Source organism: Crinia signifera, chromosome 11 (genome assembly GCF_055691185.1).
Source record: "Crinia signifera chromosome 11, ASM5569118v1, whole genome shotgun sequence".
In the NCBI taxonomy this organism is placed as follows: domain Eukaryota; kingdom Metazoa; phylum Chordata; class Amphibia; order Anura; family Myobatrachidae; genus Crinia; species Crinia signifera.
This window is the reverse complement of record NC_139227.1, coordinates 88,566,733-88,579,339: the sequence shown is the minus strand read 5'-3', so window position 1 is coordinate 88,579,339 and position 12,607 is coordinate 88,566,733. Positions and strand designations below refer to the sequence as shown.

The following is a 12,607-nucleotide window of genomic DNA, read 5'->3' as shown; positions in this document are numbered from 1 at the left end:
GACCCGCTGCTATCACAGTATTAGTGCGGCATACGCCACAGGGATCTCCGCGACAGAGCTCCTGTAAGCAGATACAAGTGTCTGATTTGGGAGACAGTAACCCAATCCATTCCTCATATTAAACTTAATCAACCTATGGCAGCAGTTAGAATTGTTACAATTGAGTCACCTGTATTCCACTTCTAAAGTCCACCTTGCCAATAAAACATCTATTACTGTGTACCATAAGTAAAAATATTGCTATTTAACAATTGTTACAATAAAAATAACGTTTCTGACCCACCAGCAAATTAACTGCTGAAGGGACTCATCTCATTTATCTGTATACACAGTCTGCACGATAAATCTTTGCTTGCCGACTGGAAGTGTGAATACTGCCTCCTAAAACACGCACACTTCCCATAAATAAATTGTTTTCTGAGTATATTATCCACTGAAAGGTGTCGACCGACACACAGTGTGTCGACAGTGACAGTCAACACCTGACGCGATATCATATAAATATATTTGGAACCTATTGTACTATATTCACGTGATATTATTTGATCTAATGTGACGACACCAAGTCGACTAAAAGAACTATTCTAACTATCTATTCATTGAGATCAGTGTCAGTCACCCTATATTAAGAACAAAACCAAGTGTTCTTATTTACATCCTAGGTCCCTCCATATTTGAACACACCACCCACTAACAGGTGTCGACCGACACACAGTGTGTCGACAGTGACAGTCAACACCTGACCAGATACTTCATTGTATCAATAATTTGGGAAACCTATTGTACTGTATTATATCCAATTGATATTATTTTGACATCATCTGACGACACCAAGTTAACTGAAGAACTGTCCTAACCACCAATTTACTGATTTACCACAGTTTTTCTATGGGAATTATAACCACATTGCAATATTTATGATTGATGTGTGATGTTTGACATTTATGTTTCATTTACTGCAAGACCATTAATATAACTTCATTTGAGAGCAAATAAAGAGACACGGTACCAATTTAGAAATTTATTTCAAGGAGCACACATATACGTGAATTTTGAGACAAATTTATTGTACAGATATATTTGAAACCCAAGACAAACCTGTGTAACAACAACTGTGCGAATTGAGCAGGCCACCGATTTTAATAAACACACCTATCCTTCCCCTTGTATTCACGTTTCAATGTTCAATGTTACATGTGTGTTTGTCATATTTCGCTTAGTTTTAGTTATTATTCAATAAAAGTTAAATTTTACCTTATTTAAGGACCTCATAGGTGCACCCCACAAGGACATACCTTCTTTCTCTCTTCCAAAAAGTTACTCCCGAACAATGTTGCAAAAACGAAAGGTTTATTACTTAGTTTATAATAGCGTGTTCACGATGCTGGTGAAATAACAGTTAATGGCATGATACACCATAAATAAAGCCAAATGTGGTAATAGCCTTAAGCGCGGTCAGTGCCACTGCTAAGTAGGCTGTTCATGGAAAATCCGGAGACTTGCTCCCCGTCGCCGGTAAGGTGCTGTGACAGGACCTTCAGCGGACCGGGTTTAAGAGGTAACACCTCAGCTAGACACACATAGGTATATTAGTACATTAGAGTCCTAAAAAGGACTGATATAAACAGACACAGGCAAAGGTACAGTATCACATGCAGAGCGACCGCACGGCTTGTATTGCCGGAGTACGCTTCGCAGATCTTCCTCAGGGCAACCCTATTGAAAACCTCCCAGAGCATGACGTCCTCCTGCTCTGGGAGGTTTTCAGCGGTATCTATGTTGCCACACATTTGATTCCTTGTATTCTTCTGACCCATGCTCCTTGATAAAGGTCCGCGTTCAATGGACCAAAACGTCGGGGCTAATATGGGCACATTCTTTAACACTAATCAAATGGATGTTCAATAAATCATGATTGGATTATAAAGAATTAAGTAATTTATTGCACAATAGGAGAGTGCCTACTTCTCTTCGGAGGAACCCTTCGGAGGAACCCTGGACTACATTTTGTACATGAACCCCTGTAGGCAACCTGCCAGCTATCTCCATATACAAAGTGCGAGTGCGGTCTTCCACAGAATATATATATATATATATATATATATAAGTCCCCAGCGGCGGCACTCAGATAAAGAAGTCACACAAGCCAGCAATTCGCCAACGTTTCAAATGTATTGACACATTTTTCGTCAGGGCAACAGTACATAATAAAAACACTCACCATTTATCCTAGTGACCGCCATCACCAGACCTCCCACTCAGCGTGGCGCACGACCCCCTCCGCAGTCGCGCCCGGAAGGCGTCACCCAGTGCACCCATCACCACCATATTGGAAACTGGAACAATACATGAATTTACAATGAAAGTACTGGCAAACGTTATACAAAGTGCTACAGCATAGTAACAATGTTATAATCAGACAAGCGCAAACTAAAGAAAACACTGCAAACCATGGTTCTCATTGAGTCCACGGGGACTCAAGGTATCAAGGAGATAAATCCATTTTGCCTCCCTCTGCAATAATACCTTAGATCTATTCCCCCCCCCTTTGTAATGGGGGAACATGGTCTATGATGATATGACGGAGAGCAGTGGGTGAATGGCCAGCTGCAGCATAATGTCTAGCCACAGGTTGTGTACTGGACCCTGACATGATAGCAGCCCTGATGGCCATACGATGTTGTGTCATCCTGGTCTTAAATTGACAATCGGTCTTACCGATGTAATATTTACCGCAAGGGCAAATAAGGGCATAGACAACAAACATCGATGTACAAGTCAATCGATGTTGAATTTTAAATGTCTGGGTGGTATATGGATGTTTAATGCAGGTACCTGTGAGCATATAGCCACATGTCACACAGCCCACACACTTGACGCAACCAAATTTGGGGGTACAAAAAAACATATTGGGATCCTTTTTCTAAAGAGGTTTAGATGGATGATCCGTGGTAAGTTGAGATTTTATTTCACTACTGATGACGCCTGAAGAAACTGCGTCTGTAAGGAATTCTTCCAACTCAATATGATGGTCGAGAAGTTTGTTCAAAGGGGACATGACAGGGCTTCACTAATACAAACTAAAGAAAAAGTGATGAGAAGAACTAGGGACAGTACACTTGTGGTAAAGCCTAAAAAAGATCTTAATGATGTCATCATATGGCCCACTAGGTACAATACGTCCAGTAAATCAGTTAGAAAAGCCATCACCAAATATTGGCCCATTGTCTCCTCTGACTCCAATCTTACTGCCATTAATAAAAAGAGAATTATGCCCAGCTACTCACGTGGTAAAAATCTACGTGATTTTGTTGTCCATGCCGACGTGACCAAGATGGGGAAAAAGGATCCCAATATGTTTTTTGGTACCCCCAAATTGGGTTGCGTCAAGTGTGTGGGCTGTGTGACATGTGGCTATATGCTCACAGGTACCTGCATTAAACATCCATATACCACCCAGACATTTAAAATTCAACATCGATTGACTTGTACATCGATGTTTGTTGTCTATGCCCTTATTTGCCCTTGCGGTAAATATTACATCGGTAAGACCGATTGTCAATTTAAGACCAGGATGGCACAACATCGTATGGCCATCAGGGCTGCTATCATGTCAGGGTCCAGTACACAACCTGTGGCTAGACATTATGCTGCAGCTGGCCATTCACCCACTGCTCTCCGTCATATCATCATAAACCATGTTCCCCCATTACAAAGGGGGGGGGAATAGATCTAAGGTATTATTGCAGAGGGAGGCAAAATGGATTTATCTCCTTGATACCTTGAGTCCCCGTGGACTCAATGAGAACCATGGTTTGCAGTGTTTTCTTTAGTTTGCGCTTGTCTGATTATAACATTGTTACTATGCTGTAGCACTTTGTATAACGTTTGCCAGTACTTTCATTGTAAATTCATGTATTGTTCCAGTTTCCAATATGGTGGTGATGGGTGCACTGGGTGACGCCTTCCGGGCGCGACTGCGGAGGGGGTCGTGCGCCACGCTGAGTGGGAGGTCTGGTGATGGCGGTCACTAGGATAAATGGTGAGTGTTTTTATTATGTACTGTTGCCCTGACGAAAAATGTGTCAATACATTTGAAACGTTGGCGAATTGCTGGCTTGTGTGACTTCTTTATCTGAGTGCCGCCGCTGGGGACTTGTATTCGGCTGTCAGCGTGGATACCTGTGCAGCTGTTGGAGGGCACCGGGACCATACAACCATTAAGCAGGGAGTGCCAGAGCATTGCTGGACTATATATATATATATATATATATATATATATATATATATATATATATATATATATACAGAAGTACCAACACACTCGCCAGCAGGAACTGAGGCCCTTATTCTAGTACACTCTTTCTGACAAAATATTTCTTAGATGGACAAAACCATGTGCACTGCAGGTGAGGCAGGTGTTGCTTGTGCAGAGATAATTAGATTTGGGTGGGGTTTTACACCTGCCTCCCCTGCAGTGCACATGGTTTTGTCCATCTAAGAAATATTTTGTCAGAAAGAGTGAACTAGAATAAGGGCCTCAGTTCCTGCTGGAGCCTGCTGAAAAATAGCCATATATACATATATATATATAGAATCTGTTCCCCGGAGTCTTGTAAAGGACCCGGAGGGAAAACTGACAGCGGCACTCCAACAGATTTTAAGAATAGATCACCATTTATTAGAGAGTGGTAACAAGTGGCATTATAAAGGCTCCATCGACGTTTCAAGGGACAACTGCCTTTTCCTCAGGATGCGCCCAAAAAGTGAATACAGTGCCAGTGTGCGTATTATTAAAGATTCTATGCATTTAGACCACTGAGGGCACCGCGGTTATTACCCCTATTGTCCGGAGTGCCGAGCAACCCAGGACTACTATATATATATATATATATATATATATATATAAGCGTGGAAAGGATGGGCGGCACTCACGGGTTTGAATCCAAAAAACTTTAGTGGGGGTGTCACAAAAGAACCGATGTTTCAAGGCTTCTCTGCCTCTTTTTCAAGGTGTGTGTCGGTTCTTTTGTGACACCCCCACTAAAGTTTTTTGGATTCAAACCCGTGAGTGCCGCCCATTCTTTCCACGCTTTTGCATACTACAACACCGGGAAGGCAACACGGTCAGTTGCAACCAGGCAACCAGAGTGCCGACCAACCCCCGAATTTATATATATATATATATATATATATATATATATACGACCAGGAGGCGGCACTCGACACAAGAAGCAGTCAGGGGGACAAGTATCTCATCATCGTTTCAAACTTTTAATACAGTTCGTCATCAGGATATAAAACATCAGATACATAAGCATATTTATACATACCACCATAAGTGCATACCGAATCAGCAGACTCCGTCCGTCCCGCCAGAGAAGTGACGTCATCAGCGCCCGCAGCGCACAAACAGCGCGTCAGTACGCCGACGCCGTCACGTTGAGCGGGACGTGGGAGCCGGCAACGGGTTGCCATAGCAACCGAAATACAAAAATAACAGCACAGTAAATAAATAGGTTACTGTACATTTTAAATACGATACAGCAGTGAAACCCAGTGATCAGGAAGCAAAATAAAGAAAAAACATAAAAAAGTAAAAAAAAATACGAATAACCAGGGAATAACCAGGGTAGCGCATTCTTCATGGATACATCGTGCAGGCTAATACATAATTAATTTATAAGGAGCGTAACAGGACGCTTACCATTAATCATAACCATACAACACAGGAAGATGCTGTAGAACATGCTATAAAAAATTGGTGTATTGGTATGTTACACATAATAGTAAAACATAAAGGAATCTATTACAGAATAAGCAAATACCGGGGTGGATCTGACAGAAAACATAAAGGCGATATATATTGTAGAATAACCAGAGTTGCTCTCAACGTGGTAACATCACAAAAAACAATGCAGACCTCTATGTACCTTGCACGGTATGTGCATTTCTATGTTAGGGCTGGTACCCAAGAAGGTTCCGGGAAAGTTTAATTTAATCCAACATCTGTTTTATCTGCACGACCACTCTATTAATGATGCCATTGCTGCTGAATATTGCTGTCTCCGTTACCAGTTGTTTTATGAAGCACTTGAGCTAATTCGTGGTTTTGGCCCTGGCACACTTTTCGTAAAGCAAGACGTAGAAGCAGCCTTCCGCCTCCTCCCCCTACAACCTGCATCATTTAGGTTCATGGGTTTTCAATTGGAGGGTTCATTTTACATCGAACGTTTTCTGCCCATGTGTTGTTCTATTCTTTGTGCCTATTTTGAGAAGTTTAGCACATTTTTGCTCTGGTGCATTCAGTCTGGCACTGGGCATTCAGGTGTCGCCCACTACTTGGACGACTTTCTTTTTATAGATGCTACCCTAGCAGAGTTGCTTAGCTATGCGGGGGGCACTATTTCAGGATTTGGGGGCCCCTGTTGCACAAGATAAGACTGAGGGTCTAATATATATATAGGTGGACACTGAGACAACTGTTGCCGCCTTCCTGTGTGCAAGATTGCCCACTTATAAGGGCAGTTAGGGGATTGTCAGGGCACCTCTAGGGTTAGATTATGCCAGGTGCAGTCCCTCCTGAGCTCCCAGAAATTTGCCTGTTACATCATTTGGTGAAGTGGGCCACTGTGGGATTTCCAGTCCACACCACACCATTCATTTGTCCCGGGAGATGCAGGACGACCTCCGGGTTTGGTCTTGGAGGATTTTAATTGAGCTCTTAAAACCTCCCAGCGTCACCTCTTAGAGCCTAGCAGTGGCGGTATGGCATCACCGTCCAGCGGGCACTTGTGGCATAAGTGAAAATTGGGAAACACTACCCCTTAAAAAACTGTGGGTGTGTCCTGCCTTGGTGGGGGTACAATTGGGCACTCCTCCGTGGGAGTGCCCACACTGGTCAGACAGCATGGCGAGCGCAACAAAGCCCCTTTGCGATACCTGCAGGATCTGGTGAGCCCAATCTTTCTTCTGTCTTCTTCTGGTATACCCTCTACTGACACCTCAGCTACCAGCGATAATTCATGTTGTACCCGGCGCCCGCATAAGCTTAGGAAGTTGGTTGCCTTTGAGGTTGCTAAGAAGGTGGGCAAGGCTAAGGAGCCAAAATGGTCAGCGGCTCTGTTTGGAGGAATTATTAATTGCTCAAACACTGCAGTTTATAGGGGTTTCACAATATGGATTAGGGAGAAGATACGGGCTGGTAAATTCGTGGATGTTTTCTTGAATACTGATGAGTTAAAGAACGGTTTTGATAAAGCTAAAAATGCCTGGGGGGGGGAAATTATTATGCATTATTCAGATGAGGTGTTTTAGTAGTTGCCATGTTTTGTAGTTGGGGCGTGTAAGTCACCGCCATTTTATAGAACTAGAGCTGGACATTACATGATGCCTTATTGCCAACCCTTTATGAAGAAGGGTCATTCCAAGTAATAAATAATTATGACCTTTTAAATCTAATGCTATGGTGTCCGAGTCTTTATTGTATCAGTGTGTTTTATTTTAGATAAGCTACAAACACAATAATTGTATAGATGCCTTATTAATTATACCAGAGTGGTGTTTTGTGTGTATATTATAATCTAAACTGAGCACGAGTCAGCATTATTTTTAGTACGGTATTGGTATTGTTTTAAGATATATATATATATATATATATATATATATATACACACACATTCTATATTCACACTTCTACAGTGTGTGTGCATGTAAAAATCCAGTTTTCCCAATCACGTATTTTGTAAAAAGCTGCTTTTGGCGCTGTGTTCGGTCAGCTCCATGTACTCTTAATGTTTTTCCGTTTAGCAGCGTGCCTCTAGGACTAGTGGCCATGTTTGTTAGGGGCAGCCAGACAACCCCACTGGAAGCACTGTAGATCTGCCACTGCCAAGCAGGTATAGACAGCACCCACTCCAGAGCTACCATTAGCGGGTGGCTCAGCTTAAACTGTGTATGAGCAGAGCCAGGGGCATCGTGCTGAACATCAAGTGCTGAGACAGATCACCACTGTTAGCTGAGCAGACTGCTAGGCATAGGCCAATGCCCAAGGCACCTGCCTAGTCTGCATATGTCTTGGGTCAGCTTTGCCAAACTTTTGCCAAAGTGTAAGAAGTCTTCTATAATATTAAAGATATTTCACAAATTGCATTGAATTAGATGCCACTGAATTTTGTTGCCGAGTTTGGGGTCAATATAATGCAGTAAATCGTACTGCATTCAGCCGGCAATGTTGTCTGACTTTTGTGCCTGTGTTTGCTGATGATTAGATAATTAGCATGTCTTTTTTAATTCAAGTACAGCAAAGTTAGCAGAATTAACTGTGTTTGAATTCCCTAATACCAACTGACAGATATCATCCCAGGCAAAAGCCCTCTTATCAGACAACCGGGAATAATACAGTTACCTATTGTTGAGGAAAACACAAGTGACGCTGGAACCTGGATTTGTAATTCAAGGTTTACATCACACAATGTCCATATTAGTTATTTGGGTGCCACAGTCATTTACCAGACGTCGGATCCCGACTGTTAAAACACAGACAGAGGGGTTCCCGACGGCCACCGGCTATTCTCCCTCGTGGGGGTCCACGACCCCCATAGAGGGAGAATAGAATAGGTGGCGAGCGCAGCGAGCTCGCAAAGGGGCTTTGTTGCGCTTGCCATGTTGTCTGTGTATGTCCTGTTGGGATCCCGATGTCGGGCTAATGACTGTCGGAACCCTATACCACACCCAGGGATTCAGCCGTCAGCTGATCTGTGCTTCAGGTAAATGCATTTTATTGTTAAACCATTTTAAGAATTACAGTTGAAAAACCATGTTAAGCCACTAAGGGCCGCATTTATCAATTAATATTTGCTGCTAAATCCCAGAAAACACCCAATTTTGGGGGTTTTCCACAAATATTAAGTAACACCCAAATGTATCAGGAGGGACCGCAGCATGAATCTCTGGTCCCTGATGCTATCCCTCCTGCACCGCCACCGGCTGCATCCCATGTAGGTTTCTATGGGGGATGCGATGCTGCCCAATGTATAAACATCGGGCAGCAGCGCATTGCATTCCTGGGCTACCGCCATTCAGAGATGGCGGTAGCCCATTGTAGCCTATGGGCTATGGATCGCCATGCCGCCGGGTAAGTGTGGTCAGCGGGGTTGGGGGTCAGTGCTAACTGCACATGTGCAGACCCTGCTGGCTTCCAGTACAGCACATTGCAGGTTCGGTCTCCTTAAGGAGCCCTGTCCCTGCGCATCAGCAATGGTACATTCTGCCGCTAGGATCGCTGCACCCAGCTTTTGAGAGTTCAACCTGGGTTGGGGAGCATGCGGGCTGGAGGCCGGTGGCGGCAAATAAGTAATGCATTCCTGACCACTGCCGGCTGGAAAACCGGCAGCTTGGAATCACTGCTGGGGGAGATAGTTAGACATGTGTTACGCAACGTGTGAGGTGGGTGCTGGACATAAGTGTGTGCTTGGGCACACCAAACACCCCCATTTGCATGCTAATGTGGTGGATAAGACCAAATTGGCATTGTTGGTGGTTGCAAATTGGTAAGGAATCAGTCGGAATGCTGACAACCCGCGGCCATTGGCACTGACGGAATACCCAACTACAAGTACTGCGAGCCACATGTTTGTGTTTTAAATGCTTTTTATACTTTTAATGTTAAATACTAAAATAACACACAGACAACTTCTTAAACAACGGCAAACTTTTATTACCAAAAAAAACAAAATTGAACCAACATCAGTCGTCCAGCAGCAGGACACAGAGGTCCTCCACATGAGCGGTCATCCGCCTCAGGTCCTCCCTTAAGCTCATGAGAGCCCCTCTTACTCCCTGGGGTGGCTCCTGGTAATCTGTGTGCATGAGAAAGGGGGTACAACATTAATTATGCTACTCACGTACACCTTGTACAGTCAATCCTAAGTACCTACACCATGAGAAATCATACATATCAAAAAAGCCTTATCCACTCTTGTATGTAATGTCATCAAATATATGATCATGATGCTGCCACCACACACACACACTTGTGTGACATATACATTTCACAATCTATATATCAAAAACACAACCACACTTGAGGATCACTCACACTTGTCCTGACCAAAGACTCCTCACTCAACTCAAAACATACACCCACTACAACATGCCACATTGACCCATACATATATACCTGCATGTTACTGCTTAATAGCTAAACTGCATGATAGATAGATAGAATAGATAGAATAGATAGAATATATAGAATAGATAGAATAGATACCACAGGAAAATGCTAGGCTACTCCCTCTTCCCATTACTTCATGATTCCTTGTCACATTTGCCAGATAGGTGAAAGTGCAGCACTAATCCGCTTCCATACACCAAACAATTTCTAAGGTCAATCCATCATACATAATACCTTACAAAAATACATGACAACAACACGGGCACACTGGCTAGAGGGGTGCCCATGCAAACTGCCCACTTGGGACTCCTGTATAAATCAGGCCTGCCCATATTCCATTGATGTTTTATTGTTGCTTCTATACAAAGAGCCTCCATAAATAAACACTCATCACCTACATGAGCATCCAGATTGCACGTTTGCAGCATGGCCCTATAAAACCAAAGTGTGTCTGTTGTTTCCCATTTGTTGGGACTACTCTTTACTATATTATAGGAAAATTGAATCAGCTGTGCGACATAACAAACTGTACCTAACTTAGTAATGAAGCATTATGTCTACTTACCCCTGCCAGGCAGCTCCACCAGGTCCTCATCCTCCACATTGGGAGGTGGTGGCACATCGTCGAGGGGTAGGGGCACCTCCTCCTCCTCCACTTCGACCTCCTGGCCGACCTCCTGTGCCTCCTCCGTGTCCTCCTCTGAGACAAAATTCTGGGCCTGTGTGGCCTCCTCAATGGCCACCTCCTGGGAGGCCTCCTCACTGGCCACCTCCTGTCTGTCCGCCTCTCTGCCCACCTCCTGGGCCTCCTCACGGGCCTGTCTGGCTCTCTCCCGCGCTGTGGGTTAAACAAACAAAATGGGTGAGTGTCATTTGACTTTGAAATTACTCTAACAAGTACATCTCATAACCACATTATATATGTGTTATATATCACACATATAGTATATGGCTTTTCGATGTCATAAACACCCAATTGACCTCATGTAATATTAATATTAAATAATGTTAAAATGCAAACACTCACTGGCCTAGATGCACTAGCCTTCAAAAGTGATACAATGTAGAGTGATAAACACGCAGCCAATCAGATCATTCCTGTCATGTCACAGACTGTAGTTGTAAAATGCCAGGTAGGAGCTGATTGGCTGCCTGTTTGTTACTCTCCATATGAACAATTTTGAAGCCGACCGAATCCTGGCCACTGTCATTTATTTATATTTTGCGAAAATACTTACAGCGCTGCAGACGCCGCCTCAGAGCCTGCAGACGCTCCGGCTCCCGTCTCCGCAGGTCGGACCATCGCCTCTCCAGTTGGGCGATGGTCCTCCGCACATGAGTGCGGGCGAATATGCGGCGCCGGGCCGCAACATATGCCCGGCGCTTATCCCTATTAGAGATGAAGGGGCCTGCCTGCCCCAGTCTCCGTTCCATAACTGCCACCAGCGAGAGCAGCTCCGCAGTGGAGAATGGTTGTGCTCGCTGGTAGGCAGCCATTTTAGGAATGGCACTAATCAAACAATCATGTGCTGTCATTGGTTGGGCAGAGTGATATTTGGTATTAACTTTATTGTTCATTTTAACACTAACAGCGTGTATGCGCCCGAACATACGGCTAACCCAATGCATCGCACCCCCATCCTAAACACACAGTCTAAACTAAGATGTAAACACATTATATATAATCTATAACATTCACCAAACATGGGTATAAACACCAGGTGAAATAGTCTGCATCACTAGACACTTACACCTAACTCAACAAGGTACTAAACAGCTATTTTATAATGAAAGCTATGCAACAGAAACATAGCAAATAGTGGCAGACCTTTTCCCAAAATTAGGCCATGGTGCCATGTGTACACTTACCTTCTACTGGGCCATACTACAGAGGTGGAATGAACATTAGCTAGAATCCTGGCTGATTTTGGAGTGCTTTCACATGTGATTTGGATGCTAGCACTGATTACTTGTGGCTAAGTAGTGGACTGGATTGACATATGGAATGGGTAGTGTCAGTTGTACTACATAGCAAACAAGTGCACAGTACAGAAGTACATTCAAATATACATTTCATGTCTGACCTCAGTTTTATTTGGTCATTGGTGTTGGAATCTGCATTTAGCTAATAAATAAGACTTACTGAGTTTGCCAGGTTTTTTGGAAATATTTTTCAACACCAAGGGGCGGGCCGTATGCGCCGCACGGTTGACGCTGGCGTACGGGACGCGGCCGTACGGAACGCAGGTTGCAGCTGATTAACGCCAATTACAGAAATTGTATTTAAAGTTGTCCTAGAGAGGCAAACACTTGTTGCAAACATGCCAGGCTCAGACTCAGAGGAAGACCAGGTGGTGCAGAATCTGTTGTCCCGCATGGAGGCCAACACCACCTATGTCCCCCTCAACCCAGAGCACCCAGATGGCCCATCAA

General features: G+C 43.8%; 1 long non-coding RNA gene across 1 annotated transcript; it reads right to left on the bottom strand.

The window, feature by feature from the left end:
• Positions 1-9,711: 9,711 nt before the first annotated feature.
• On the bottom strand, positions 9,712-12,060 carry LOC146045877 (uncharacterized). Its single transcript, XR_014465650.1, has 3 exons — positions 12,044-12,060; positions 10,740-11,012; positions 9,712-9,860 (listed from the first exon to the last, which is right to left on the bottom strand). It is a non-coding gene; the product is annotated as an uncharacterized LOC146045877 (long non-coding RNA).
• Between the last annotated feature and the right edge of the window lie 547 nt (positions 12,061-12,607).